The sequence below is a fragment of the Phodopus roborovskii genome, unplaced genomic scaffold, assembly GCF_943737965.1.
Source record: "Phodopus roborovskii unplaced genomic scaffold, PHOROB, whole genome shotgun sequence".
Classification (NCBI taxonomy): Eukaryota; Metazoa; Chordata; class Mammalia; order Rodentia; family Cricetidae; genus Phodopus; species Phodopus roborovskii.
In genome coordinates, this window is record NW_026126424.1 from 13,836,041 (window position 1) to 13,862,072 (window position 26,032).

Here is a 26,032-nt window from a genome sequence, read left to right on the forward strand (position 1 = left end):
TCCCACCGTCACTACTTGTTGCCTCTTCCCCACCCCACCCCACCCCAGTGGCCTTTTTTGTTACCCCTGTGAAGAATCAGATGGATGAAACTTCATGTGCTTATTTTTAATCTACTTGATTTATATTTTGGGTCTGTTTCATGCCAGTGTCAATTAATTTTTGCCAGACTGTCTCTTTCATAGTTTGAAGTCAAATATTCCCTTGCATATAACATTGCTTCTTTTGATCAGGATTGCTTTGACTATTTGTGGTTTCTTTTTACTCCAATATAAATTTTAGAATGTTTTCTTCTATTTTGATGAAGAATATCTTTGATTTTTTAATGAAGATTGAAGTGACTTTGTACATCACTTCTGATAATACAGTCATTTTGCTGATATTCTAGTGATTAAAAACTAATAATAGAAATTGAAAAATAAATCTATATTTAATTGAAAAGGTTCTATACTACAAAAGTAGCAATAAACTAAAGAAGCTTGTAGAATAGAAGAAAATGATGGGGGATGCCCCCCTGTGTGCTGTGAATATGTTCATTACCATTGGATAATAAGGAAGCTAATTTGGCCAATAGCCAGGCAGACTATAGCTAGTCAAGAAATCCAAAGACAGAGAAAAAGAGAAGGAAGGCAGAGTCAGGGAGATACCATGTAGCCACTGTAAACTATGACCATGCAGCAACACACAGATTAGTAGAAATTAGTTAATTTACTTATGAGAGCTGGTTAGTAATATGTCTGAGCCATTGAGCAAACAGTTACAATTAATATTAAGTCTCAGAGTGATTATTTATTTCATAAGTGGCTTTGGGACTAGTGGAAAGTATAAAAGCTTCCAGCTAAAATTGTGCCCACCATCTGGCATGGATCCACATTAAACCTAAAAAAAGCTTTAAAGGGGTTCTAATCACACGGAAATGGAGATTCTCTGATCATCCAAGACTCTCATGTTGGCCACACATCTGTGAAGAACTGCCTGACAGGTGGAGCTGGCTGCCAAGTGCCATGAGCTAAGCAGCACGTTGGGTCCAACAGACTCTTAAAGGGGCCTCAGAACAGACAGTCTTCTCCCAGCCACTTCTAGGAACACAGATGCTGGCCTAACAGCCGAGGTGCATGCTATAATATTGCTTCCCATAGTTGGGGGTGTGTGGTTTAGTAAGTATGACTCTCTCTGGTACCCCTGCCATGATGGAAAGCTGAGAGGTGGCCATTAGTCAAAATGGCCACTGTGGTTCTAGCCGCACATGATTAGCATTTTTATAATCCTCCTGAGTACAGATATACAGTAAGGACGGATTCAGATGAAAAAGACCTTTAAATGAATCATAGTGTGTTTGATTAGTGTGCATGAGCTTGGAACAGAGAGGACAGAGAATAGCAGAGTCATAGATAAACATAAAAATAATTTCAGAATAATAAACTTAGGTTCTTAAAAGAGAAATAGAGTGATAAAAATTATAATGGAACATGTAAAAATGAAAATATACAGACAGTCTGGATATTGTATGCTATTGTGTTTTCTTTCTTTTTTGTTAGTGAGCAAAGTACAGTGATTGTAGGGGCTATTAAGCTAAACCAACAAAAAGGTGTCTTGACTTCAAACTTTGGGCCTAAAGATATGTTGCTTTGGAAAAGAGGTTCTACTTTTGTTTCCACAGAAAATAAGAAGCTATGGATTCCTTCCAGGCTGATATGGTAAGATCAAGTAAGATCCAATGGGAGCTATTACCCAGGTGATCCAACATTCAAAATAGCTTTAAGGCAACTGGTGGAGATGATGCAGACTCATAGATAAATATAGCCAAGATTTAACTGTAGTTCTAAATTTTCTCAGGTTCCTCATAGGAATATCAGCACCCCCAATTATCAGGATGTAGTCTAGAAAACTACTCCCAAATTCCCAAAATGTTATTTGTGAATGTTTGTTTTCATTTACTGGGGGGGTTGGTAAATGATAATGCCATCACTTTCTAAAGAAGAAAGGGGGATATGATACAAAAGGGGGAAATGGATGATTATTATGATTAAAGGGGCAGATTATTAAAGTTATTTTAATCTAAAAACAATGTTTAATCTCAAAATACTTTACATTGGTGTGGATTTTGGTTTATTGATACAAATTTAATATCAATTTTATTAACATGTATGTATATTTCTACTCTTGTTTAAGGTATTCTGTTTATGCAGATCATTTTAAAATACATAGTTAAGAAATACAAAATAATAGTTATATATAATAGTCAAACTTACAGTCCTGTAAGTTAGGTATTCTAGATAGGCAGCTATATTTCATGTGGACAGGTAATCTTCAATCACTTCAAAGACCTACAGAATATGACATTTAAATGTGTTAAGAACTTAGACTTTTCTAGGCAGTAAGACACATCTCCTGGCAGCACCAATAATTTCAAGAGGATGAAAGGCATGGAAGAAGCTCCTTATGGAGTTTGCTTTCAGTGTGGCATTTCAGTATAGCCCTTTGAGCAAGAAACTGGTCTTTCTTATACTATTTGACTATATAAAGTGAACATACCGGACCCACAAAAGAATTAACCACTGAACTTGCCAAAATAAGATGGGATAGTCATTCAGAGTTCTTGCTTCATGGAAGCTTCTGCCAGACATTCTATATGGTACAGAGGAAAATGACTGACAAACTGCCTATAAAGCAGGGGAGTTTCAACTTCCCTGCTTACTGAGAAGCCTGCCAGACACTCTATGCTTATAGGTTGAAAATGTATGCCCCAATGTTACAGAAGAACTTTGGGTGACTGACCAGGCAGCCATATATCTGTCATTTTTAGAGTTTTGTGTTTACAATGTACTTCCTGTTTACTCAGGTAATGTTATATACTTCTGGGGTCTTTCATGGTGTTAAAAACTAGATAGTTATAATTATAGTTTTCCTTAATTATGATAAAAGATAAATTGGATATAAAACTTTAAATTCACAATGATAAGAAAGAATATAGAGTATTCTCTTTAAGTTTGCCAAATACAAATAGACCAAATAGTATAATTTTTTAAATGTCATTTTACAATATTAAAAGTTAAAACTTTATTTTTTAATTACAAAATACAGGGGAAATGATATGAATGCTATTATCTATGTTGTGAATATGTTTTTTTTAAATCATTGGTTAATAAAGAATCTGACTAGGCCCATATTTAGGCAGATTATTGCTATGCGGGAGAGAAAGAGAGAGAAAGAAGGAAGGTGGAGTCAGGGAGGTGACATGTAGTTGCTGGAGTAATAATATGCCAGAGCATTACCAGTAAGCTACAGCCATGTGGTGAAGCCCAGATTGGTAGAAAGGGGTTAATTTAACTGTGAGAGCTAGGTAGCAATATACCTGAGCTATTGGCCAAGCAATTACAATTAATATTAAGCCTCAGAGCAGTTGCTTGGGAAATGGCAGGTGGGAAAGAATCATCTAGTTACAAGAAAGTCCTTGATTCTATTCACCAAACAGGCAATCAATATATAGAGAACATCGGAAGTAAAAAAATCAAAACATAAAATGATGCAATTTAAAAATGCAAAAGAACAAGACGCCCCCCCCAAAAAAAATGAAGAAATATAAGGAGGATGGAGGGAGGGAGAGGGAACTGGGATCAATATGTAAAATAAAATTAAAAAATATAAATTAAAAACATATATAAGGAATTAACAAATAAATGGAAAAGAAGTTCTACAACTTTTGCTATCAGGAAAATGAATTTAAAATTACATGGGATTCTATTTTATTCCAGTCAGAGTGGATATTATCAAGTAAACAACAAATAATGTTGGCAAAGATTCAGTATGAAGAGAAATACTCCTTGTTCATGGAAATGTAAACTGGTGCAGCCACTATGAGAAACAATGTAGAGACGCCTCTAATATCTAAACACATCATGACCATATGAACCAACTCTAGCCTCCTGAATATACTGACTTAGTAATCATTGTCAGTATACAAAAATGACAGTTACACATCTGATGAGAGAGGGCATTCTGTAAATATGTTTCTCTTATTGGTTAATAAATAAAGCACTGTTGGCCAATAGAAAAACATGATAGGTGGGACTAGGAGACTAGAAGGAGAGAGGAAGTAGGAGGGAGGAGATCAAAGATGGAGAACGGAGAGAGAGAAGAACTGCAGCCCCTCTCTCTAGTAAGATAAGATCACGTGGAAGTACTTAGATTAATAGAAATGGGTTAATACTTAAGACAGAGCTAACTGATAAGACACTAGTAACTGGTCCACAGCTTTATATCAAATACAACATCTCTGTGTATTATTGGGGGCTGGTGTAGGGGTGGGACAAGTTTGACAGGGAAAAAAAACTACTCATATTCCTTCTGTGGTCTTTGATGGAGTTGAAGAAAGATAGTCATGGTTATAGTTTTCCTTAGTTAGGATTAAGATAAGATACATATAAGACTTTTAGACTCACAAAGATAGGATAGATAATAGAATATTTTCTTTAAGTATTACTAAATGTTAATGAACTAAATATTGTTAACTGTGGTTCTTATTTGATGACTGTTTTGTGATATATTTTGCTATGCTAAGGTTAAAACCCTTCTTTTTTATTTTAGACAGAAAAGAGGAGATGTTGGGAGATGTCATTGTGTAAATATGTTTCTCATATTGGATAATGAATAAAACACTGTTGGCCAATAGGAAAGAAAGATAGGTGGGACTAGGAGTCTGGGAGGAAAGAGGAAGTAGTAGAGAGGGGATCCAAGATGGAGACGGAGAGATAGAAGAATGCCAGCCCCTCTCTCCGGTAAGATAAGACCACATTTTGCATATGGAGTCAAAGATTGCTGAAGATGTGCAGGTAAAATAGAGGGCTATTAGGCGTGCATAAGGGGAATGAAGGAAAAGGAGAAAGGCTAAGAATGTGTAGTGCAAGATGAGAGCATCACCAGAGGACATCATAGTCATGTATGGAAGTGTTACAGTTAAATCCATTAGTTTGAACAGTTAAAAAATATGACTAAAGTTAATCAAGTTCCAGAATAAAAGTCATTTTAGTAAACCTTTAATCTTCCCCCTAGAATTAATTCATATATTATTTTAAAAGCAGATTACAGCTTCTCAAAGGGAAGGAGAGTAAGGATCAAACTAGAGGAGAATCTGTTGGAAGTAAGGTGGGGACAAAAGAAAGCAAAACACTTCATAAGGCAGTGCAAAAAGAAAAAAAAATGCATGGGTAATACATTCAATGGTGCTGGTATAAGTTCCAAAAAAAGTATAAAAGGAAGGATTCAAAATGTTCCAGAATCTGCACATGTGTCTCCAAGTTTCTAGAAACACTAATGCATGCTCATTAATAGAATTGATTAATAGGATCAATACGCTGAAATAAAATAGTAAGCATTAAAAGAACAAACCTTTATCAGCAGTCAGTGAAATTAGAATGATTTATAGATGGCCAATAGTTAGAATGAAAACAGATCTTCAACTTCAAACAGGTAAATTTGAAGACAGTGTAATTACAACTGCAGAACACAGAGGTGCTTAAAAATCTCTTCAACACAGAAGCCTAAAACTATAATATGTACTTTCCTCCCAGAACAACATGAAAGTGACATTTTTAGAAAAACAAACAAAAATCTCAATCATACCATATGCTAGAATTCTCATATAGTGGATTCCTGAAATTTAGTATAGAGGAATTGCAATGAGATGTTTGGTGGAAGATTCAGATAAACTCATAGGAAAAAATCTGAATCAGTATTGATACAATTACTAATGATGATAAAGTTAATTTAAATAGGCAAATTCAGGTTGTACCTAAATTATCTGTCTTCCTGTGCTTCCTGGGGACACGAGCATCTGCATCAGCTACTGCTATACTTTTTCCCGGTGATTCCCAGTGTCATGGTTTGAATGAGAAATGTACCCTGTAGCAGGAGGCATTTGAAAGAAATGTTTTAAAAGATGTATATGAGGTTCCAGTGTAGAAGGAGGAAGCCAGAAACTGGGCAGCTGGGGTCGGAGTGAGGCTCCTAGCTTGAGGAAGGAGGCCTAGGCGCCAGGAGCAAGCAGTCACTTGCCTCTTGCTGGCCTACAAAATTAAGTATCTGGAGAACTTTTTTCTTCTCAGAGGGAACCATGAGTTCGTCAACACCAATAGATTCTACGGATGTTGCAAAGAATGCAAAAGAAGATACAACATTACCTTGTGGGAAAGGTTCACAGACTGTTTTAAGTGTTTACCAATATCAGCCATCTTGGATGAGAAGATATTCTGCTGTCATGGAGGTTTTTCACCAGATCTTCAATCTATGGAGCAGATTCGTGAATTGTGAGGCCAACTGATGTACCAGATCAAGGTCTTCGTAATCTTTCGTGGACTGACCCCGATAAAGATGTCCTAGGCTCGGGTGAAAATGACACAGGAGTGTCCTTCCCATTTGGTGCAGAATTTCTCCATGAGCATAATTTGGATCTTACATGTTTTCTGCACCTTCTACTACTGTGGCAAGTTTGACAAAGCGGGTGCCATGATGAATGGGGTGAAACCCTCATGTGTTCTTTTCAGATTTTTTTATTAATTTAATTTATTTTATTTTATATAACAAAGTCCAATTAAATGAAAACAAACATTTATACACAATATTTGGGAATTTGGGCGTTGTTCTTTCCAAACTACTTCCTGCTGGTAAGGGGTGCTGTCATGGGGGATTCGAAGAAGATTCAGATATCCTGGCTGTAGTCTGTAGGGCTGTTTTGTCCAGCTGTTTTGAATGTAGGATTAGCTTGTATTCTGTTTCAGGCGGTCTGGCGTGATCAAACCACATTAGTCTGGAAGGAATCCACATCTTTTCATTTTCTGTGGAAACAAAAATAGAAATCATTTTCACATCACCAGAGGAACTAGGAAACAAGGTGTATTCTAAGAAATTAATATAAAGTCCCTCACAGAACCGGGAAGGGACAAGTCCCCCTGAGCTCAGGTGAAGTGGGGGGGGCAGCGAATGGAGAGAGAAGTAGGAGAAAATGAGGGGGAGGAAAGGAAAACATTTGCGACCAGGAAAATTGAGCCTGGTTAGGAATAGAAGATAGGAGAGAGAGAGAGAGAGAGAGAGAGAGAGAGAACATAAAAGAGGGAGCCAATATTGGTTTGAAGATAAAATTGAACACAAAGAAAGGTCTAGAGAACTACAAGACTGCTCCCAACTAACAATTTGAGCTTCCGTGGAAAGGCTACCATAAATGCCCTTCCCGGAGAGTGAGATCAACAACTAACTTCTCCATGGAGCCCTCAACTAATGCCTGTTGAAAACAGGATCAAACACCCATACATAAACACTGAATCTTTTCAGATTTTAAAGCCTGCACAGAAAAAGCCCAATGTCATGAGACCCATCACACAGCCAAGGGTTGGATCAGGCCTGAACCCGGCCATTCTGAAAACTTCTAATTATAGAAACAACACTGTCCTATAGGAGGGACTGATAGCCCTCTCTTTGGCTATATTCTTTATTCTGCAGTGACGCTGAGGCTTATAAATCAATAGGAACTGACTTGCCGTCCACCAGTTTGTACAGAACTTACAATATCTATGACTTTTTTTTTTAATCTATGACCTGTTAAAATGAATCTCTTTCCACAGATGCCTGTGTACAATGCCATGTGCCGAGAATGACTTCAGACTTATTAAATGTGAGCCTGTTTTCTTTTCTTTTCTTTTTTAAAAGATGTATATGAAGACTTGAATGGCAGGCAGCTGTGTAGAGAATTGACTTTTCTGACAGCCATAGCAAGTACATATATTAAATATTTTTAATGAAATAAAACAAAATAGAAGTAGAATGTAGAATATCTTATGAGTAAAATGAAAGAAATGAAATTAAAGAAATGTCATTTAGAAAAGAACTTTAGAAAATATAAATATCATGACAGCATGTGACAAGCATCAATACAAACATCTGCATTAATATAAACAGTCACAACTTACTCATTAAAAGTGATTGACAAATTACATATGTGTATCTACTCAGCTCTCCATTATTAATATCAAATTTAAAAGCTGCTTGAAGGGTGAAAGGAAAGTAAAAAGATGTCAAAAGTTGCATAATAGAAACACTGACTGAAGCAGACAAGACTTGTTTTATGATCCAAACAAAAAAGGAAAAGGGGACAAAATTCTTCAATGGGACTAGAGAAGTCGATTGCTGAGAAATGGATAGCACTTCTTACCAGCTCAAAGGCCACAAGATAGCATTAAATACAGAAGATGAGAACTGACCTAATGTCAATAAGGAGTTGGAAGCCACCAGACCAGATACAACTCACATCTCACTGAAGATATTTGCAACACAAAAAAGTAGCAGGTCTGAAGATAATTTGCATAACACAGTTAATAAGCCTAATCTAATGGGCATATATATATGGGGCATCCATTCATGAATCAGAGAAGGCTCTGATTAAGCTATCAAGAAATGATCATAATACATTTTATAGGTTTAAAACAAGTCATATTCTTCAACCTTGGCCCACTAAAGTTGAAGTTATTTACCAAGAATTTTCAGGTATGTACAGACATAAACACCTGTGGTTTGCTGGTATGGGACTGAATTTTTTATATGCAATTTGGATAACAGTTGTCAGCACCTATTAATGCTACAAATTACACTTTTGTCATTCATTTCACTACTATTCAGAGGAAAAGAATTGACCAATATTATTAATGTTATCTCTATAGGGAATATAAAATGATGAGTACAAACCCTATTGCTCTTTGGTAGAGAAATGTCTTATTAATCTCAAATGTTATTGAACAATATTTCAAATGAATAAACTATAACTATATATGTCAATATATCACACAAAAATAGTTGAAAGGTAAAAGTTACATAGTTTGTAATAGGTTATCATGTATATTAAGGGAAACATTAAAATTAACATATGAGCTTTGAATATTTACATATAGAGAGGAATATAAAAATACCCTGGAGTTAATCCTCCAGTTAGTGTGATGGCTCTTCAGGAGAAGAGGAATTGTTAAGGGCTTGTAAATTATGATTGTTATTATCATATCTAAACAAGCAAACAAATTTTCACACTATCAACAAAAATGAAACCTGAAGAACTATAACAAAATGTTAATATTTTTAAAAAGTGAGTTTAATCAATATTTTAAAATACATGATATAAGAAGTTGTATTTTTTGTATTTGCTGGTTGTATGTGAATGTATGTTTTCAAGTGTGTGTGAAGGTCAAATATTGACATTGGCTGTCTTCATCAATCACTTGCCACTTCATGTTTTTGAGACAGTGTCTCAATCTGTACCTGGACCTCACAAATTCAGCTTGTTTGTGGGTTCCTGTCACCTTCTCACTGGAGATCCCAGCTTAGGTCCTCTGCATGGAGAGCACCTACTGACTCATCCATCTCCCCAACTGCTGATACAGAAAATATTGAAGTAAATTAATACATGTATTTGAAAGAATCCTGACATACCTTAAATGTCAAACTTGTCACAAATTGTTTCTCAGCTCCTCTAACTTAAAAACATTCCCTTTGAGAGGTCAAATCTATCATAATCTCCTTGGTGCATTGGTTCTGGTCTTTCGTGTTTATGTTGTTCTTTCTAACCATCAGAATCAATCTACATTCTAGTTTTTTTTCCCACATAAGTTTATTCTCTTGTTATTCAACTTAGGAAATTGTCTATAAACCATTTTCTCTTATTGATGATTTTAGCTACTTCAATGGTGCCCATTAGCTCTGATCCCAACCTCCTCAATCATTAATCATTCCATATTCTTTGGCTGGAAATGTACTTTTTTTTTTTTTTTTTTTTTTTTTTTGAAACAAGGTTTCTCCGTATTTCTCTAGAGCCTGGGAATGAACTTTTATATATGATAATTCTGTTATCTCACTTGAGTTTACATTCACAATTTCTTGCTCATGGTCAGTATCTAGCTACTTTAAATCTGTTAGCTTTGAAAGATCTCTCACTATTTACAACAAAGCTTTCTTATTATATTCTTCTTTCAGATCCTTTTGAACTTGGTTTTTGCTATGTTTTCCCTTAATTTCTCTGTTTTCTTTCTGATGAAATCAAAATCATGTCATTGAATTACAAATCAAACATCTAATCTGTGACAGAATTTTCTTTGAATCTGTAAAGTTAAAGCTAGGAAGAACCAGGAAATAACTTGGCTTATTTAAATTTTAGTTTTCAGATATATAATATTTTTCTTAATTTCCTTAAGTCTTAAGGTTCTACTAAACTATTTTCCTCTTGTCTTGTTTCATCTCTTATTACATCTTTAACCACTTGTACATCTAAGTAAGCTATTACTTACTGATTAGTGTGTTTACTGTCTATAACTAGTCATTGTGTTCCATTCTAGTACCCATTTGTTTGTTTAGAGAGATTGTAGCATCATTTGGAAATATAATCATTTCTTTTCTGTCCCATTGCTTCACCTTAGCTCTGTGAAATTAAGAATAATGGTGCATTCATAATATTATCAGTGTTCATTCTTCTTGTGTTACTAACTTCCATATATTCCTCAGTTACTATTTGGAACTATGTAGCATAATTAGCTTCAATAATTGACATACTTTGTAAAGCATTTATTATCAAACAAATAAATAAACAGTTATTCATAGATGCTTATTATATTTTAGTTTCAATTTTTGAGTTGTGACCAACCAGCTTGCCTCCATCCTCCATCCATGAGCAGACCTGATAACTCTAAATGACTGGTTTGATTAGCATTTGTTGCTCTTAAATTTGTGTTCCTCTTTGTTTGAAGTTTCAGTACAAAAATGGCAAAATAAAGACGAAAAATTGCCCCACATTTGAAGAAGTGTGTATGGGTGGCCCTCACATTCTGGGTTTGCCTTTAGAACTGTAAAAGATGGTTCCCTTGTAAAATGACAAACATCCCATATAAAATCAAACATATAATGAATCTGAACTCTTTCTGGCAGTGTTTGCCTATGCTATATTGCATATGACTTCATTGCAGCCTTAAACCTGATTTGTGATTTCTTTATAAAAGAATTCATGACTTTTTTATAAAATTCTACAAAATTTGAGATATAGTTTTCAATTTTATAGTAGTTTAAATTCATCAATTTAAGGAAGCTTGTTTGATGTGCTAGCAACTAATATTCTTAGTAATGTCTTTAATTTACTCCCAAAAGCCCATAACAATCACCTTTATAGATATAAATTGGTAGTTTGTATAAATAAGATTTAAGCAATATGTTATTAATATGTATTGTCTACTATATACATTGCCGGGTACTTCTCAGAGCACATGGGTAAATAAATTATAATTATAATTCTTAAGTTTTTTTGTTTTATATATAGTAAAAAAACAATTATATATTTTAAAATCCCAGCAAGTTTATTCAGATAATTTCCTAAGGTTTCCTAAAAGATCTGCTACCTACATAAATGGTATACATGAATGGTAACTTTGATTATCAAGATACTGTTACTTATGCAAAGAAAGACAGAAAGAAATAAAAACCACTGGAAAATTGAGTTTTGAACATAGCATTAAATGTCTAATATTTCCTTGAATGCATATATGGAAGGTTGTACAGCAGCGAATTGCATGTCTACTCTGATGAGATCAGATTCCCGATCTATGGCTATGTCATTGCATCTTTCCTATATAATAAGACATGCTCGATTGGTCAGTTCCTTGTTAATATCATCAGAGAGAGAGATTTCTTAAACAGACCGGTCAGAGGATCTGGATCTGGTGTCTCCTAATTTCCTGATGTAATGTTCTCCAGGACAATTGGTGTAGATACCAGTACATACATTCTCTCTCTCTCTCTCTCTCTCTCTCTCTCTCTCTCTCTCTCTCTGTCTGTTTGTCTGTCTGTCTGTCTCTGTCTCTGTCTGTCTCTGTCTCTCTCTGTTTCTGTCTCTCTCATACACATACAAACACACACACACACTCACACACACACACACACACACCTTGCTCTTTGTTGCAGAGTATGTTTCAATAAAGACATTGAATCATAATTATAAAATTAAGAATTATAAGCCATAATAATAGTTATCATATATAACAGCTCAGTTTTGAAGATTTGGAAACTGAGGCCCAGAGTCACTCAATGATGCCCCTTGGGTGATGGTTGCACAGAGCCTAAGAAACTGAAATATCTCTCTGACTGATTGCCTGTCCAGTACTTTTTTCATCACACCATACTGCAGAACTGTGGAAGCAAGCTGTCGGCTCTTAAAATTTAAATTACTGTTCAGGAGGAAAAAAAAATGGGGAAATAAATGTATTTTTTAGTTTGCAGGATCTCTTGCCTAACATTTTATATTCTGGTGAGAGCTATATAAAGGAAAGGTAGGTAAATTTCAAAGAAAGCTTCTGAGTCACTCAAAATTTTTGAACTCAGATTTTATCTCAGCCCCGATTCTCCCTAATGCTCCACAGTTGACTTGACATATGCTTTAAATTTGTATCAAAAGTTTGGGGAGAGCAGGAAAGGAGAAACGGAAGGGAAACGGGGACCGACCAGAAAGGAAGATGAAGCAGTGTAGAATGGGAAACTTTTCAGGAAAAGTATGTAACACACAATCTATCAGTACAGAAATAATTCACAGAGAGCCACCATGCAGGGAGATCTGTGTTAATTTTTAAATTATATATGACATTTACATTTTAATAATTCTTAATGAGAAAGAATTTTGTGTGATTTACTTTAGCATACTCAGCCTTTCTAAGGACCGTTCCATTTAGTTTCACCCTCCCAGTATTTATATGAAGATGTTGAATAGAAGAGACAAGAGGATTTCAGGTAGAGAAATGACACATTAGCTACAAAAAGGTAACCCAAGAGCAATGTGCAACACTTAGAATAGCTTAAACAGCTATGTGCTGCATTTAGAACCTTCCTAATAGAACAGATGCTAAGTGTTCTAAATGAATGAAAATGAATGATGGTGTCTTAGCTGTAACATGTCAGCCAACTGCATTTAACCAATCCACAATAGATACAGGTTTTTAAAATATACTTCAAAATACCATGTTTATACCATGGCTATGTATACTGTTATATGTCAGCTAAAAAAAGTAAAGAGAAATAAGTAAAAATAAAGTATGTTTCTACCATGTGCCTTACTTTTTACTTCTCTGCAATCATGCTTATTTATTTTTTCAATAAGAAAAATAAAAAAGAAAGATATTTATACATAGAATATCATTTGGAGGTGCTTTGATTTATGCTGGTGACACTTCCATTTAACACTCAAAAATGACAGAATTATATAGTAAAAAAAATAGTATCTTCCCATTTTAAATTTTCCAAATGATCTTGGATGATTTTTTTATGTAAATTTTTATTTTAAATTTTAGTAATTTTTAACTTTTCTTGTGCTTGCCCATACACATCAAAAACATGGAACCATCAATATTATTATAATGTAAAATTTAAAGTTGCAAACCAGCATTGACTTTAATAAATAAATCTTGGTCCATCATGAGTTCCAGCAATACTCATCACTCAGTTTTCTCAAAAATCATTTTCAATGATGAAAATACATGTATTTCTTATGATGTTTTCACTCTGAAATTGATAGTGTTTCCTCCATGTTTTCCCTCTTTTGTGTTCTACAGGATTTTAACTGGAGAAATGTGAGGTGAAAACTTCCAGTTTTTTCATAATGTTAGATAATTCTACAGAAAGTCTCATAGGGGCATATTTCTTTTCTTTAATGTTATGTCATTAGTGTAAACAATATAATATTTGGTGAGTTAATCAATGTACATTTGTCTTTTTCTTCCATTGTTGTGTTTGAATAAGAATTAACATTAGAGCCCAGCCTACAGTATGGCCATAAAAATAGAAACAAAGGGCAGAGAATGAACGGATGTCAGACACAAACAATCTATAACTTGAGTTCCTGATTTTGGGTGAAAAGTTCAATGGGATTTAATGCAAGATGAAAAATTTAATTGACAGATTTAAATAATTTTCACTTTTAAATTACAAAGATTCTAAACAAGCTGAAGAGAAATTATGCTTTAAAAAGGTCACAAAAATCTATATAGGATTAGTCGATACATGATTCATAATATTATCTCTAATGACTGGATTGAGTATATCATGGATCTAAAAAACTCGTCAATGTTTTTTTTCTAATCTACTGTATCGTTAACTTCCAAACTTTGTAATTACCACATTATGCCAGGGTCTTTTGTGGACAACAAGGGTAATTCTGCTTTACTTTTATTATTTATTTATTTATTTATTTTATATAACCAAGTCCATTTAAATGAAAACAAACATTTATAGACAATATTTGGGAATTTGGGCGTCGTTCTTTCCAAACTACTTCCTGCTAGTAAGGGCCACTGTCATGGGGGATTCTAAGAAGAAGCAGAAATCCTGGCTGTAGTCTGTAAGGCTGCTTTGTCCAGCTGTTTTGAATGTAGGATCACCTGGTACTCTGTTTCAGGCAGTCTGGCTTAATCAAACCACATTAGTCTGGAAGGATGTGTTCACAAGGTCCTTTTGTGCACCAGGGATACATCCTGGCTCCACTGTCTGAGGTCCCTTAGACTGCTCAGTCCTTCTGGCTGAGACCCATATTCAAGGGGGGCCTGAGTCAGACCCATGCTGGCTTCCCAGCTGTCAGTCTGGTAGCCCATTAGCTCCTCCTTGTTCAGGTAAGCTGTCTCTATGTACTTCTACTGCATGGTCTTGTCCTCTCCATCTGCTTCTGGGTTCTAGTTCGACTCAGTGTTTATGTATGGGTGTTTGCTCCTGTTTCCAACAGGCATTAGTTGAGGGCTCCATGGATAAGTTAGTTGTTGACCTCACTCTCAGGGAAGGGCATTTATGGTAGCCTTTCCATGGAAGTTCAAATTGTTAGTTGGCAGCAGTCTTGTAGTTCTCTAGACCTTTCTTTGTGTTCAAGTTCATCTTCAAACCAATATTGGCTCCCTCTTTTATGTTCTCTGTCACTGTCTCTCTCTCTCTCTCTCTCTCTCTCTCTCTCTCTCTCTCTCTCTCTCTCTCTCTCTCTCTCTCTTTCCTATCTTCTATTCCTAACCAGGCTCAATTTTCCTGGTCACACATGTTTTCCTTTCCTCCCCCTCATTTTCTCCTACTTCTCTCTCCATTCGCTGCCCCCCCCACTATCTTAAAGGTGAGTCAGTGTATTGCCAACATTCATACAAGGTTTGTTAAAACTGAACTTAGGAAAACACTGAGAGAAATGAAGGAAAAGGAATATAACATGTAGCAGTAAGAATTATATTTTATTGTATTTATATGTAAGAAATCACTCTCTCCCTATTCCTCAATCACTTTCCCTTCTTTGCCCCACTCTCTCCTTCTAAACAACACTTCAAGACATATGCTGTAGATATAACTGAAAAAAATAAAAGAAGCAGATACAATATTCAAGTGACAAGCTTCAAGCCATTCATGTATAAGGGGCAAATTCAAATCCTGACCCTTGAGTTCAGAGTCATGTTCTTTTTATTCATATATGCTGAATGTGACAACCAGTGAAAGGAAGACATGGGGACTTTCAAACACTCTCCGCCTTAAAAAAAATTACACACTCAAATCATAATTAGCAATCTGGGCATAAATTATATGACTCAATTCATTACTGACATTTGTAGAATTTTTAAGCCAAAAGACTAAATTATATTTACTTTCTAACTACACCTAAAAAAAGATAAAAATGCATATTAATAGAATGACATGATTTTTGGTACATGTAAATGTTGTATACTGTTTAAACATCATGATCTTTGCAAACATTTTCCTTCAGAATGTTAAAAACCTTTTAAAATGATGTCTTGAAAACATTTCATTATGGATTGGTCTCTACCTCTCTCTGAGGGACTATTGACAGATAATAGTTGTTTGGGGAAGGCATGTCATTTTCTTTATGGGTGTAACCACTGAAAATTCTCCATCCTCCAATAAAAAGCTCCCATCCATTCTCAGGCAAGCAACTCCAATTGAACATAGTGGATTACAGACAAAACAAAGACATGGGAGTAGCAGAGGTACACGCTGAAAAGTAGAATTTTGATGGAAAAGGGAGAGGCAGAAAAAAACAGAATGGGGCACAAAACAATTAATATTCATTACATATGTATATAGAACTATCAAAGAATAAAATATGAAAAAAACATTTCTTCTAGCTTTTGAAAATATACAACAAAACACTATTGTTTTTAGTAACCTTACTAATTAATAATAGCTTGTACCCAGAGATCCATTTATTTCATGTTCATTTCTTCTGCTCTTCCCACCCTCCAGTAACTACAACTCTCTCCTCTTCTGTGATAGCAAATTTTGTATAGTATATTCCATAGTTGTGTGAGATCATGTGATACTTGTCTTTCTGTGTTGTTTGATGGTGGAAATTTTCACAGAGAAGAGTGACCCTCACATGTTCATATTAAACTCGCTGTATCAGTTGTCAGTTGTTTGTGCAACATATGAACAAATAGATGCATTTTCAACATCAGCCTGGCCTAATCAAAGCACTGTAATCAATACATTGGACATGGCAAAATGTTACTAGATATGGAAACTGAGCTAATGGATAGAAAAGTGCAGTGCTTGTAATCCAGGGGAAATCACTGGTGAAAATGCATGAAAAATAATAAAATAATGTGAAATAAAACTGGTAGTCCAAAGCTTATGGTTCCCAAAATGGTAGGTGGATAATACCCAAACTATTGATTGACAGAATGATATAAATGAAACTGCAATTACCTTGTTGCATCCCAAGACTATTTCCAATTAGTATAGTGCTTAGAAAAGAATGTAATGATATGATAGGGGTGGCTCCAATTTATAGGTGAATATGATTTTGTCCCTTCGGACATTTTTCAGACCTGGTGTGATGTGCTTGCCTATAATCCCAGTGTTTGGAAGGTGGTGTAGAATCCAGAGATCAAGACATGCTGTCCCATAACAAACTCTATCTTAAAAATATGCTCCAAAAAGATAGTTTGTACCTTCAAATAAGATAACTAACAAAAAAAACCCTTTGCAGAAGGTTCATTTTGAGATGGAAACTTGTATTGGGATGAAAATATTTTTCTTAAAAAGATAATCTGGCCAAATTAAAGGGTATATGAAAATTCTTTCTTCCTTAGGTGTTTCATCGTGCTCAAAGGAGCAGATGGTGTGATCTTGAACTTTAGAACTGGTGACCTGGCTTTGCACAAAAGCTGCTCCTTGAATATGTATCTCAGGGAAAAAAGATGGAGCAGGTGCAAAGACTGGAAAGTAAAGGAGCGTGTATTAATTGCTAAGGCCAGTGTAAAGCATGATTCTAGTCTACTAGAAAAGGATGGACCATCACAGACTGTTCAAACCTGCTTAGTCTGTTCTTGCTTTAAAGACAATTAGAGCAACTCTTCAAAGATCTTGAAAACGGTCAGCATTGTATAACACAGGACTGACAAGTGTGCTATTTACAGATGTTACTGAAACACTAAGCCAGATTTAGGGATAAATGGCCATAATCATTATAGTCTTGTGTTTATGCTGGCCTCTTCATTATTAGTTCTGGATGTGGCATGTTCATCTCTTAAATTAAGAATGACTTGTTCCCATGTAGTGCCTATCACTAGAGAATTTCAACGTGCTGTAGGAGCACTGGGATGAGTTTACATCTAGCCCAGAACTCCTGCCAGAGTGCCTGTGATTCCCACTGGAGCTCTTCAGAATGTGCTACTATTTCCTTAATGGCACTTGTAGCTGGCATCATCTCTGTTGGGATGACAAAGAATTCTACTGTGATTTGTAAGAGAACGTGAATTTGAATTTAGAGCACTAGCTCTTTAATCCTCCCTGCCTTCCACAAAATGCAGTAGTGAAGAGTGTTATTGCATCCATTTTCTAGAACGAGTTTCAATGTGTTGCCATTGAAACCATCTCTGCAGAGGTGACTTGCAGGCCTTCGCCTGTCCTCTGCCATATGTTGCTTCCCTGATATAAATTGAAGTGGGAAGAGAACAGAGAGATTTGGATCCCAGAGCTTGTTTGCATGAAATTAAGCCACATTTGGTCCTTTAGGCATTTAAAATGGATGGCTTAATTTCTTTCTTGTTTTTTCCTTGTAGAGTGTGGACATGCACACAAGACAGTTTGAAAATAATTGTTAGACTCTTAACCATCTAACTTATTACCATAGAGTATGTTTCTTAAAACATCTTTTAATTTAGACATGCAAAGTAAAAGGAGACCTAATTAGAGAGGGGAAGAGGATCAGTGGAAGTGGGAAGGAGATGGGAGAAGGTAGTCATGGGGAAAATGATGAAAATACATTGTATATGTGTATAAAAAAGTATCACAGTGAAACCTAGTATTATGTATAATTAATATGGGCTAATCAAAATCACTATAAATATGTTTTAATTTGCTTTTCTTAATACTTTTATGCTCTTTTGCACAATTGCACATGCAACCTCTCACTCACATTCAGATTGTTATTGTATTATTATTATTATTATTATTATCATTTTATTTTATTGCATGTCTGTTCCTGAACAGATACTGTCAGAACTATACATAAGATTTTGTACCAGAGCCTATACTGGATTGATACACGTAGAAAAATGAGGTAATTTATCTTGGCAATCAAAGTATTGTTTGATTCTTCAAGTTTGCCTCAAAGTGTATCACAAATAAATAGAGTCATATGTCTTACAAAGCTTCTCGTCTTTGAAAATATTTCCTAATGTAGCAACCCAATATAAATGTGGTTATACTTATGGATACACATGCAAAGAAAGAAAGGAGAGAGATTTCTAAAAGAGTCTTCTTGGAACTCGAGATAATCAGCACCAGAAACCTGACATTTTTCCTCACTCTTTTCTTGTGTTAAAAACATACCACTTCTGTCAGTTATCACTGGATCTTATTTTTTTTTTCAAATGCAGTCTTATCCTGTTACCAAAATGGAAATGCCATTAAAGAAAACTTTAAAGTACTTTTTCAAAAATCAACAGGAAGGATTTTTAAATGCCTATTCATCGATAATATCCCATCACTGGGACAGCATTTGAAAGAGCACAAAATTCTATTTGTTTGAGACTGCTGGATGGCTAATTGCTTTATGAGAACCAGGGGCTGGATTTCTTAAGCACATAATTCTCAGATGCAGGATTTGATTAATTGATTCTGGATGATGGGCCATTGCTAGGTCTGACATTTAGACCAGACAAATGAAAGCTGGTTGGAAAAATTGTGTGCAAAAAAATTGGAAAATAAGAACTATAAGGGTCAAAGGTCAAGAGGAAAAAGCTATTTGGCAGTTATCTTGTATTTACTTTATAAATTTTTTACTAATGTTTGATGCATTTTAATCTCTGACTGTCTCATAGTAGGAAGTGTAAGTCAATGTGTAAGCTAATTGCAGTAGACAAAAGTGGTATTTAATGCACTGGACACTTGTGCTATCAAAGTACTGTATCTCTAATTAGTGTTTGTAACTGATGTGACAGCAGTTTATGGAACACCAAAATAGTTCCTAATTTGTCAAGTGGGTCTGAAGCTTATGGCAGCTTTCTGATCATCTCCCTTGCCACAGCACCTGAAAGCGCCTTCAAAAGCTTCCTCTCATTGATCTCTAGTCAGATGCTGACTGAAAAGCAGACAACCCTGCCAGAAAGAAGATAGATAGGTTCTGTGCTCGCATGAAAAACACTGCACCCTTAATGAAAAAGGTTCCTGCATATAACTCATGTGTGTGAACAAACACATCCACATTGGAGACTTCAACAGAAAGTCCAGTCCTGTAAATTAATGGAGAATGCATTTTTTGCTGTTGTTTTCATTCTTTACGTGCACAATTAGCCATTGGAAATGTCCAGGATACACTAAACAGGGTATTTTTTAGTCTTCCTTGGGTTCCTTTGTTGTCTCTTTAAGGTAGGGCACCTTAACATCAAGCTTATCATAGTTACAAAGTCTATGAGCTAACAGCCGTTTACGATGACTATCATGCTAAGAAAATATTCTTGGAATAAAGAAGGAACTATATTTTATTAATTTTGGTCTTAAACGAAACTACATATTGTAGATTCAAGTCTTAACAGTTTAGTTTGTGTGTGTGAGAGAGATTGAGACTTTATATGTGTGTCATGTGCACATGTGTGTTTATGTGTAGAGGCCAGAGATGGACATTTTGTATCTTTCTACCTTCCTCTATTGTTCCACAACTTTGTTTTTGAGACAGACTCACTGATTTGACATGATGATCTAGTTGTCCAGCAAGCTATACATCTTCTCCTGTTTGCTCCATTTCCCCACACTAGGCTTACAGCCACATGCTACCCTATCCAACTTTTATGTGTGTGTGTTGAGATCCAAGCTCAGGTCCCCATGCTTCTGTACTGTCTCAACCATCTTCCCAGATCTAGTCACAGCTTTGTGGTAATGAGCTGACATTCTTTTGATGCACCCCCAACATATATCAACACTGTATTATAATTATATTCTAAATTCATTTTCCGTTTTTCCTTCATGTACGTTTTTGTACCCTGTACATGCATGGTGTCCATGAAAGAGAAAAAGGGGCATTGGTTTTCAAAGGACAGGAGTTTTGGAGTTGTGAATTGCTGTGTGGGTCCCTGGAATTGAATTTGGGTCATCTGAAAAAAAAAAAAAAAAACAGCCAGTGTTCTTACCCCCTGAGCCATCTCTTCAGGCTTCTGAATTAGTTTAGTTAGCATGCAACATATCCTAGAGAAATTACTGACAATGAACATTTGTCAACTATGTTTTATTAATTTGTCAGTGCAGGAGAATATATTCCTAAAGATATCATAATCATCTCACCAGTGTGGGATCTCAACATCAGACTTTGAAAAAGAGGAAAACATTCTCAGGAGTTATGGAACATAGTTCATTGGAAATAGCAATCACAAAACAATTAAAGTCAGGATATATCACTATAAATAAGGGCATATAGAAGCTGCTTCTACCACTAGCCTCAGTGTCTGTGTGCTTTAATGTTTTAGAAATGGATCTTTAGACTTGTGAGATGTTTTGTTGTATCTACTAACTCACAGATCTTGCCAAAAAACATTATAACTTGAGATCAATAAGGTGGGAAAACTGCAGACAATGTAGCTGACCACAGGGAAGACATTGAAATTTACCATGACAAAAAAGAAAAGTTGTTCATCTTCCAAGTCTCCATTCTTGTTTTCTTCTTGTGTTTTGTTTTTCTCATTCAGAGCATGTTTTCCATATAAAACACCTTAGCCTGTGTCTTCCTCAACTGAGTCCACTTGTCATCTATCCCAAGAACTTCTGCAAGTTGTAGACTTTGTCATTTGACATTTCCCCCTTGTCTATTATTATCAGTTACTCAGGCCACCAACCTGATTCCCCAGCATTTGTTAATTAAAAACAGTAAGAGCCTTAGTGTGTGGCCCTATGTCCCAGTGTGTCTCCTTCAAACCTGTTCTCATAAAATGAATCTAACCATGAAATTCACTTTCATTAAAGGAAAGCTTAGGAGTGGATGGGGGTAGGTTGGAGGTAGATGTGGGAGAGGGGTAGGAGGAGAGTTAGGGGTAACTGTGGTTGGTATGTAAAATGACTAAAATACAAAGTAAAATATAAAAAATAAAAAAAGTTTAGAACAACAGATAGCTATATTGTTAAGTGCTTGTTATACAAGCAGGAAGAGCTGAGCCCCACAATCAATAAAACAAACAAACAAAAAAACAATAAACAAGGGTTATGGCACATACTTATATGATCCTGGCACTGGAGAAGCAGAGACGAAAAGATCCTGGGGGATTTTTGCCTAAGTAATCTAATTGGTGAGCTTGAGGCTAACAAGAAACTTTGCCCCAAAGAAGGTGGATAAGGTTCCAGAGAAAGACCCTGAATTTGACCTGTGTCCTCCACATGAACGTTCTCATGCACACTTATGTGCATCCAAACATATGACCTCACACATATTTGCATAAAAGTGTTTACATATTCTTTAAGATAACCCAAACATGTTGTTGATGAGAATATTTTCATAATTTTCACATCATAAACTATAGCACAGTTGTAAAAATATTCATATATTTGTTCAATTAAAATAAGATTAGTAAGCAAATTACATATTATAACATAAATGATTTCATATGAAAGAAAAATTTTCTAAGCTGGGTTGCCTGAGTTGATAGCTGAATTCTGATGTTTTACAGTTGGTTAGCTACATGGTGCTGCTATACACTGACTTTCAGTGATTTTAGATTTTGAAAAGTGCATTGTAATTTTAAAATATTATTAGTAAGAATACATTTAATATAACTAACTTACCAATCATAATAGCCTAACTCAGAGTGCCCTGTATGATATTGGCTCTTTGCTTCTGAGTCAAAGACTGACTGTAGCTCTTCAGTTATCTAGCATTGTAGGTGCTCTCTACTACATATCAACAGACCAGGAAATGTCAAAATTCAAAATCCAAAGCTCCCTTTGCACAAACTACCTACTTTTTTCCATAATAAATTAAAATAACCAGAGATAGTCAGATGCAGGTAAATGTGTTAACCAACATAAACTTGACAGCCTGAGTTTAAACATGGGCACCCACATTAAAAAGTTGGGTACAGTATGAATATAGGAAATAGAGATACAAGAATTATGTAGAAGCTTGCACCAGCTAGTATGGTAGACACAAGAGAAATTCCTGTTACATCAGCATGGAAGCATACAACAGATTCCTAAAAGTTACCCTCTGACTCCATACATGTGTCTTGGCATGCATGTATAGAAGCACACATGCATAAATGCTTCTCTCATACATACACACCCACAAAATAATAATAATAATACTTGTTAAAACTCACCAAGTCAAACCATTGCATTGTTGAACAAGGATCACCTGTTGTTGAGGATGCCCAACAGTGAGCAGTCTTAGGAAGAAAGCCAAGCTTCTGAGAGATAAGTGGTTTGAAAGGAACAAATATTTTATAGCATTTTTCAGATAATCTTTTGTTTTTGACACTTTGCTAAAAATTGATAAATATTTCTTTTTTAAGTTCTTTTTAAATTTATATATATATATATATATTTTATGTATGAGTGTTCTGCACATATACCTGTACACCAGCAGAGAGCACCAAATCTCATTATAGGTGGTTGTGAGCCACCATATGGTTGCTAGGAATAGAATGCAGGACACTCTGGAAGAACAGCCAGTGCTCTTAACCCGAGTCATGTCTCCAGCCCTGACAAATATTTCTTAAAGGCTTGTTATTCTGTGGAATCTGAAAACAAAGCAATACACTCTTCAAATCTGTTAGATCAAACGTCACTGGTGGGATGAATACTTTGAACGGATCCTTTCCAGGAGTGATTTGGTGGCAGTTTGCATGAATTCATTTGAAAAGTTCGCATTCACAGAGCTACACAGTGATTCCAAATGTTGACCCAGTTCACCATGCACTATCAAAATACTACATTTCCTCACATCAGTAGCACACATATGAGAAGTCTTTCTAAAGAGGAAGCTGTCAAACTCATGATAGTGGACATGTTTCCTAAAATTCACTTGAAATACCTAATTTTATCACTTGCTACAATCAGTACTCAGCTTTAAGTGACAGGCTGTCTTGGTTAACTTTTTTTTATATGTATAAAAATGTCTGCTGCATTCCAAGTCTGAATAACTATAGTTTGTTCATGAAACTTTGTTTCAAGCAAAAATTGTGTTTTGTGAATACATAGGTAGGTCTGTCTGCAGCTCAGATAACTGGATTGGTCTTCCTTATAACAACTACAAACTTTAGTGTGTGCACCAGAGTAATTTTGTTTTCCAATTCATAACAGTCAAAACTGATATTAATATTGAACATAACTGATCACTTTTTATCAGGGTATTTGTTATTATTTCTTTGATACTTATCTGTCTACCTCTGATACTCTTCTCATCCCTCCCAGTTACTATGCGCCTTCCAACAAATACCAAGTTCAGTTTCATATCTTCATGGTCAGCATTTATTTATATAATAATCTCTTCCGGGATCTGTGATAATCACTGACTATTGATTTATTTGATGGCATGGTCTCCACATTCATGCAAGTATGTGGATGATTCACCCTTCCCTCTATTATTCCTATACAGTCGGTGTAAAGGATAACATAGCCTGTTCCAGAATAAACCAAGAATGATTTTGTTGAAGACCTACTTTCGTACAAAATAAAATTCCATTCTCATGAAATCAGAACCATAAAATATCCATTTAAACATAAAACACCCTTTCTTGGGGGATACGTTTGTACTATTACCAGACACCTGCATGAAAATACCCATTTGAGAAGACCTACAGTGCAATCCAACCCAAAAGGGCAAGTCCATTTTTACAGAAGACATAAGCTCAATTTTCAATCTTAGCAGTTATTTTTAATCCAATAAATTACTGTGTTATTAGGCTTGAACTGTGATATAATTTCTTTTACTGGCTTTTCATCCAGCATGCATTTAGAAATATCAATTGTACTAGGACTTGGTTCACTTTTCTCAGACTGTTCACCGTGTCCTATGCAAAATATTACTTTACTTGTGAAGTCTTCTAGAGGATTTTAGACTTAGAGCAAAGGATCACCAGCCTATAATCTATAATTCACACCACCAGAGGAACTAGGATACAAGGTGTATTCTAAGAGATTCATATAAAGTCCCTCACAGAAGCGGGAAGGGACAAGTACCCCAGAGCACATGGGAAGTGCGGGGGGGAGGGGTAGTGAATGGAGAGAGAAGTAGGAAAAAGAGAAGGGGAGGAGAGGAAAGCACGTGCGACTAGGGAGATTGAGCAAGGGAAGGAATAGAAGACAGAAGAGAGAGAAAGTAAGAGGGAGAGAGAGGGGGAGAGAGGAGAGAGACAGAGAGATAGAGAGAGAGGAGAATGAACATAAAAGAGGGAGACATTATTGGTTTAAAGAGAAAACTGAACCTAATGACTGCCGCCAATTAACAATTTGAGCAACCATGGAAAGGCTACCATAAATTCCCTTCCCCAATAGTGAGATCAAAAACTAACTCATCCACCATCATGGAGCCCTCATATAGTACCTGTTGGAAACAGAAGCAAACACCCATAACTAAACACTGAGTCAAACTAGAATCCAGATGCAGAGGGAAAGGACAAGACCAGGTTGCAGAAACACATAGAGACAGCTGACCTGAACAAGGAGGAGCTAACGGCCCCCCATACTGATAGCTGGGAATACAGCATGGGACTTACTCAGATCCCCTGAATATGGGTCTCAGCTAGAAGGACTGAGCAGTCTAAGGGACCTCAGACAGTGGAACCAGGATGTATTCCTGGTGCATAAAAGGACCTTGCAGACACATCCCCCATGGAGGGATAACTGCCTTAACCTAGAGACAGGAGACAAGCCCTAGTCCCTACTTCAAATGATCTGACAGATCTACATGACCCCAAATGGATGGCATTGCCCTGCATTTGGAATTGGGTTGGGGGGATGGGAAGGGAGGGCACATGGGGGAAGGAGTAGAGGGGAAGAGGGAGGTAGGGAGGGAGAGAGAACTGGGATGGACATGTAAAATTAAAACAATATACAAAATCACTTGCCTTAGAATTTATGGAACATTTTGATATTTAAAGATTTCAACTTATCTGTATGTAATGTATTAATTTCTTTTGCCTTTAACCTCTTAATGACTGGTCATAAAATGATATAATATATGACTTTAAAATATTACTTTCTATTGCATTAGATGCTTTACATAAAATAATAAACATCTATAAAGCTGAGTGAAAGACAGCTCCATATCCCATCCCTGTGCTTCGCTCCTGCAATCCTCCCTCACCTCTCACCACCTTCCCTGTGTCTGTTTTGTTAGACAGTCTTGCTATGTAGGCCAGGTTGCCTTCAAACTCTGGTTTCCTGGTCCTGTCTTTGCACAGCAGGAATTTCAGGCATATGCCTTCACATCAGACATATTTCTTTTTGTATTTACAATTCATTCCTTGGGGGCGGTCTGTGCATGTGTATGCACGTATGTGTGTGTGT

At 35.8% G+C, this 26,032-nt stretch overlaps 1 pseudogene; it reads left to right on the forward strand.

Annotated features, from left to right (window-relative positions):
• Positions 1 to 4,822: 4,822 nt before the first annotated feature.
• Positions 4,823 to 7,447, forward strand: LOC127223002 (serine/threonine-protein phosphatase PP1-gamma catalytic subunit B-like; annotated as a pseudogene).
• The last annotated feature ends 18,585 nt before the right edge of the window (positions 7,448 to 26,032 follow it).